The following is a 6,000-nucleotide window of genomic DNA, read 5'->3' on the forward strand; positions in this document are numbered from 1 at the left end:
GTTGGCATATAAAAACCAACTCTTCTTCTTCTTCTTCCTGATACTGCCTCCTGGCACTGGTATTCAGAGGTTTGCTGCCTCTGAATGTGGAGGTTCTCTTTAGTCATTATGGCTGGTAGCCATTGCTGGACCTCTCCTACATGAATCCTACATCACATTTTAAAGTCATCTTTGCTCATGGCCATCGCTACATCCACCAGCTGTGAATTCCACGATGGAATTACTCACAGAGTAAAGAAGTACTTCCTTTTGTCCTGAATCTATTGCCCATCAACTTCAGTGGGTGTCCCCAAGTTTTCTGGGAAAGGGATAGGGTTGCCAGGTCCCTCTTTGCCACTGGTGGGAGGTATTTGGGGCAGAGCCTGAGGAGGGTGGGGTGTGGGGAGGGGAGGGACTTCAATGCCGTAGAGTCCAATTGCCAAAGCGGCCATTTTCTCCAGGTTAACTGACCTCTATCGGCTGGAAATCATTTGTAACAAATAGCAGAAGATCTCCAGCTAGTACCTGAAAGTTCGCAACCCTAGAGAGGGAGGAGAAGTCAGATTTATTTTAATTTCATATTTATTTCAGTTATTAAAACACTCCTGCTTTTCCTTTCGGCATATGCGTACCCTCATTGCAGCTTACGACGTATAAAACATCCGTCCAGGACACTATAAAAACCAACACTGGATAAAATGAAAGAATGACAAACACCAGTGGGTTGAGATCATCCAGTCCACCGGCCAGTATTCAAAAGTGGCAGAAAGCAAATTCGATCTCCACATATAGGCATGTTGCCTTCTGAAGCCCTTTTCTCTGCTTGACTCACAGAAGAGAGTCTACTAAGTGGCAGCCAGAACTCTTGGAACTGATTCACAGCCGGTGGGGACCAGGGAGGGGTGGAGAACAGTTGCGGGAATCAGAAAGGAAAAACCAGTTGCCAACAGTTTATAGTATTTTCATGTGGCTATGAAACATGGATGAGAGCCTGCATGGTGTAGTGGTTAAGGCATTGGACTAGGATCTGGGAAACCAAGGTTCATATCCCCACTCTGCCAGGGAAACTTGCTGGGAGACCTTGGGCCAATCACCCACTCTCAGCCTCGACCTTGGCTAGTATTGGGATGGGAGACCTCCAAGGATTACCAGGGGCACGACGCAGAGGCAGGCAATGGCAAACCACCTCTGAATGTCTCTTGCCTTGAAAAACCTATAAGGTTGCCATAAGTCAGCTGTGATTTGAACACATGAAGCTGCCTTATACTGAACCAGACCCCTGGTCCATCAAAGTCAGTATTGTCTACTCAGACTGGCAGGGGCTCTCCAGGGTCTCAGGCAGGGGTCTTTCACATCACCTACTTGCCTGGGTCCTTTAACTGGAGTTGCCGGGGATTGAACCTGGGATCTGCCTGCCAAGTTGCCAGTACCCCTTGGCCACAGGCCAGGAAGGGGAGTGTTGGGTTGGCAGATCCAGGATGGGAAATTTGGGGGTGGAGCCTGGGAAGGACAGGGACCTCAGTGGGGTACAATGCCATAGAGCCCGCCCTCCAAAGCATCCATTTTCTCCTGGAGAACTGATGATGAAGACGACGAGTTGGTTTTTAAATGCCAACTCTCTCTACCACTTAAGGCACAATCAAACACCTTCCCTTCCCCTCCCCACAACAGACACCCTGTGAGGTAGGTGGGGCTGGGAGAGCTCTTAATAGAAGTGCGACTAGCCCAAGGTCACCCAGCCGGCTTCATGTGGAGGAGTGGGGAATCAAACCGGGTCCTCCAGATTAGAGTCCGCCGCTCATGTGGAAGAATGGGGAATCAAGCCCGACTCTCCAGATCAGAGTTCACCACTCCAAACCACCGCTCTTAACCACTACACCCTGCTGATCTCCGTAGTCTGGAGATGAGCTGTAATTCTGCGGGATCCCCACGTCCCACCTGGAGGCTGGCATCTCTAATGGAAACGTATGAGAGGCTGAGCTTTTTTGATGCCCCTTCCAAGCCTGTCTTTCCCCTATAACGTGCTGTCTTGTGGGTTCCTCTCCCAGCATCTGCCCTTCGCCTTCCTATCGTTTCAACCCAATCCAAAGTTCCTTCCAAGCCTTTCAGTACTCATCCAATGTGCAGCGGTGGCGGGTAGGCTGGTTTTCTTCCTGGTACTTTCTTTCCTTGGCACTCACCGGCGACTTCCTCACCCTCCTGGGGAACCCCGCCCTCCAGGCACGGCATGCGGCCACACGACTCTGTAATTGCTGCCAACCTCCCATCTTCCCTTCCTAAGGCAAAGCTGTGCGGGACACATGCTCTCAATTTAAGGCCTGATCCTATAAGCCTGTTTGATTCCTCCTCCTCCCCTCTGTCCTTATGACTGAGACAGCCAGATCAAAATTGAAAGTATTAAGGGAGAATTTGAAAGCTGCGGCTCTCAGATCCACAGAGAAGAGATGTTCTGATCTGGAATCACAGACCTGGAGGGCAGGGAAAGAAACTTTACCCTTCATCATTAGTTTGCTGATGCATCCTTACTTAGGGAAGAGCCATGTAGGCCTCTCACACATTTTAAGATTGCTGACCTTGAGAACCAAGGTCTCTCTGTGTGCTAAGCCCTGTCCAGTCACTTCCGACCTATGGCGACCCTGTAAATTAATGTCCTCTAAGATCTGTCCTATCTAAAACCCACCCAATCTCAGCTTCATCTATGATTGAATCGAATTCCTTCCACCAAGGACCTGAGAAATCCCATTCTGGGTGGCACCACCCCTCCTGATCAGGAATGCTAGGATAGGGTTGCCAACCTCCAGGAGTTAGAGGCGGTGTGTGCGTTAAGTGCCGTCAAGTGGCTTCCGACTCATGGCGACCCTTTGAATGAAAGTCCTCCAAAATGTCCAGTCTTTGACAGCCTTGCTCAGATCTTGCAAACTGAAGGCTGTGGCTTCCTTTATTGAGTCCATCCATCTCTCGTTGGGTCTTCCTCTTTTCCTGCTGTGGGTGGTGGTGGGGGTGGTGGTCAATGGCTCTATCCACCTATGGTGATATCTCAGGGGGCAGGAGGCTGTGTTTACAGTGAAGTTTCCTTTGAGTCATTGCCTGTCAGCACATTGTCAACCCGACCTGGCCTCTAATAGCCAGACCCCACAGACCCCGCAAACCCCACAGACCCTATATAGCCATCGCAGGCAGGGTGAAGCGCAGTGCTGCTCTTGCCAGCGGGACAAGATCGCCACCCCTTCCCGCGGCCGTGCAGCTTCCAGGCCGCAGGATGTTCCTGCACAGAGCGGGAGAAGGAGTGTGCGTGCCTGAGAGATCGGGAGGTTAGGCCAGGCCGCCTTGTGATATTGGCCAGACCTTGAGAATTGAGCCAAGACTCTCGCCCAGCTCGCGTAACCTTGGAACAGGCTGGTGTAACGCGTGGAAATAAATGGAACATATTAGTATTGTTATTAGAAGCTACAATGACTCAAGAAGAAGAGAGCTGGTTTTCATATGCCGACTTTCTCGACCACTTAAGGAAGAATCAAACTGGCTTACAGTCTCCTTCCCTTCCCCTCCCCACAACAGACAACCTGTGAGGTAGGTGGGGCTGAGAGAGCTCTAACAGAGCTGTGACTAGCCCAAGGTCACCCAGCTGGCTTCGTGTGGAGGAGAGGGGAAACCAACCTGGTTCACCAGATTAGCCTCCGCTGCTCATGTGGAGGAGTGGGGAATCAAACCCAGTTCTCCAAATTAGAGTCCGCGGCTCCAAACCATTGCTTTTAACCACTACACCATGCTGCCTCTCTCTGGTCACAGTTTGAGAAGAGTCACTGGTAGCATTGCCAGGTCCCCCTTTGCCACCGGCGGGAGGTTTTTGGGGTGGAGCCTGAGGAAGGAGGGGTTTGGGGAGGGGAGGGTCTTCAATGCCATAGAGTCCAATGGCCAAAGCGGCCATTTTCTCCAGGGGAGCTGATCTCCGTCGGCTGGAGATCAGTTGTAATAGTGGGAGATCTCCAGCTAGTACCTGGAGGTTGGCGACCCTAGTCACTGGAAAAGACACTAATGCTAGGCAAAGTTGAAGGCAGCAGGAAAAGAGGAAGAGCCAGCACTGAGGTGGATTGACTCCGTCAAGGAATCCACGGCCCTCAGTCTGCAAGACCGGAGCAATAGGACGTTTTGGAGTTCACTGATTCACAGGGTCGCCATGAGTCAGAAGTGACTTGATAACACTTAACACACATACAACAGACACAGAGATAAGATGCACTCTCTTCAATATCCCCTACTGAATAATAACGGCCTTTGCCCATATGAACACAGTATGCTTACAGTTACCACCCAGACTGGTTTTTACTGGTTTTTATCCAGTTGCCAGAGTTACACAATGGGGGTTACCGCACTTTGTATTCCCAGCGATGTATTAAGAGTTTGAAAATGTTATAAAAAATGGGGGTTACCGTACTTGTATTCCCAGCGATGTATTAAGAGTTTGAAAATGTTATAAAAAATACTGTTCGCACTTTCTATGTATTCCCAGCGATGTATTAAGAGTTTGAAAATGTTATAAAAAATACTGTTCGCACTTTCTATGTATTCCCACCGATGTATTAAGAGTTTGAAAACGTTAATGTCCTTTGTTTGCCCCCTTTAGCTGTGAAGACTTCTTCCAACCATTTATAAGCCGTGGCATCCAAAAACCCTTTTAAAGCGATGTTTTTTATAACGTTTTCAAACTCCTAATACATCGCCTCAGGCTCCGCCCCCAAATCTCCAGGTATTTCCCAACCAGGAGCTGGCCACCCTAGCGATGTCCCATGATAGCACTTGCATGCTCTGGTATATTAAACAGCAAGAACCCACCCACCCCGTCCAGGCATTTCATTGGGGGTTACCGCACTTGTATTCCCAGCAATGTATTAAGAGTTTGAAAATATTATAAAAAATACTGTTTGCATTTTCTATGTATTCCCACCGATGTATTAAGAGTTTGAAAACGTTATAAAAAATACTGTTCGCACTTTGTTTGGCCCCTTTAGCTGTGAAGACGTCTTCCAACCATTTATAAGCCGTAGTATCCAAAAACCCTTTTAAAGCGATGGCTGTTACCACACTAGGTATTCCCAGCGATGAAAGGTAACAACTTGGAAACTGGGTCACTAGAGGCTCTTCCTTTGCCTCCGATTCATCCCTGGATACCCGTAATCACTAAAGCAATCTAATCTGGGGGCAAAATTTTAAAAGATAGTGTTCAGAGTGCTCTTCAAACAACCAAGTACACAGTGACCTGAGAAGAAGGGAAGGGTAGACGAAATGACCAAAGCCTTCAGAAATTCTTTCACTCTCAAATAAGGGATGTTCGATCAGGGTAACAACCTCGAATAAAAATAACAAGCTCTTTCTAGCCTTAAGGAACTCTCATCGCATTTACTTGTCCGTTGAGGAGCCTTTTTTTTCCTGCCATGGAGTCACTGCATGTTGTAGAGGATTTTGGGAAGTATTCTGGAGTTTGCATGCAGTGCGTACAGCAGCAGGGGTGTCAAACATAAGGCCCACGGGGTAATAAAAAAAACCAGATCTGAGCTATTCCCTCCCCCCCAAGCATATTACCAAGTTTTGTTCTGTTCTGGAAAGAAAACGCACTAGGAAGAACCCCAGAAATGAAGCTATGGGCTAGAAGGCTAGAGCAGAACTGTTCACGATAGTTTAATGGGTCTTCTAGACTGAAACAGACAGCAGCACCAGCCATCCCAGATGCCCTAGCCATTTATGCAGGGTCAATTTTGATGCTCGCTCAAAGCTCTGTTTTCAAATGAGACCTTTAAAATGCCTATTCACAGTCCTGATGCAAAAGGAGAAATTTCACCCCCTCACTCTCCTGTTCCTTCGTTTTCATAGCCATTAGCAATTGCCGTTTGTTAACGAGCTAACGAGCAGCTGTGATTTTGCATGCTTCCTTGAGGGGATGCTTTGAGGCAGGGCGGAGCAAACACAAAAGGTCGTGTTAAAGGGGTTCTTAAGAAATGCGAAGCAGGTATGCGCTGGCTTCGC

Source organism: Euleptes europaea, chromosome 1 (assembly GCF_029931775.1).
Source record: "Euleptes europaea isolate rEulEur1 chromosome 1, rEulEur1.hap1, whole genome shotgun sequence".
Classification (NCBI taxonomy): domain Eukaryota; kingdom Metazoa; phylum Chordata; class Lepidosauria; order Squamata; family Sphaerodactylidae; genus Euleptes; species Euleptes europaea.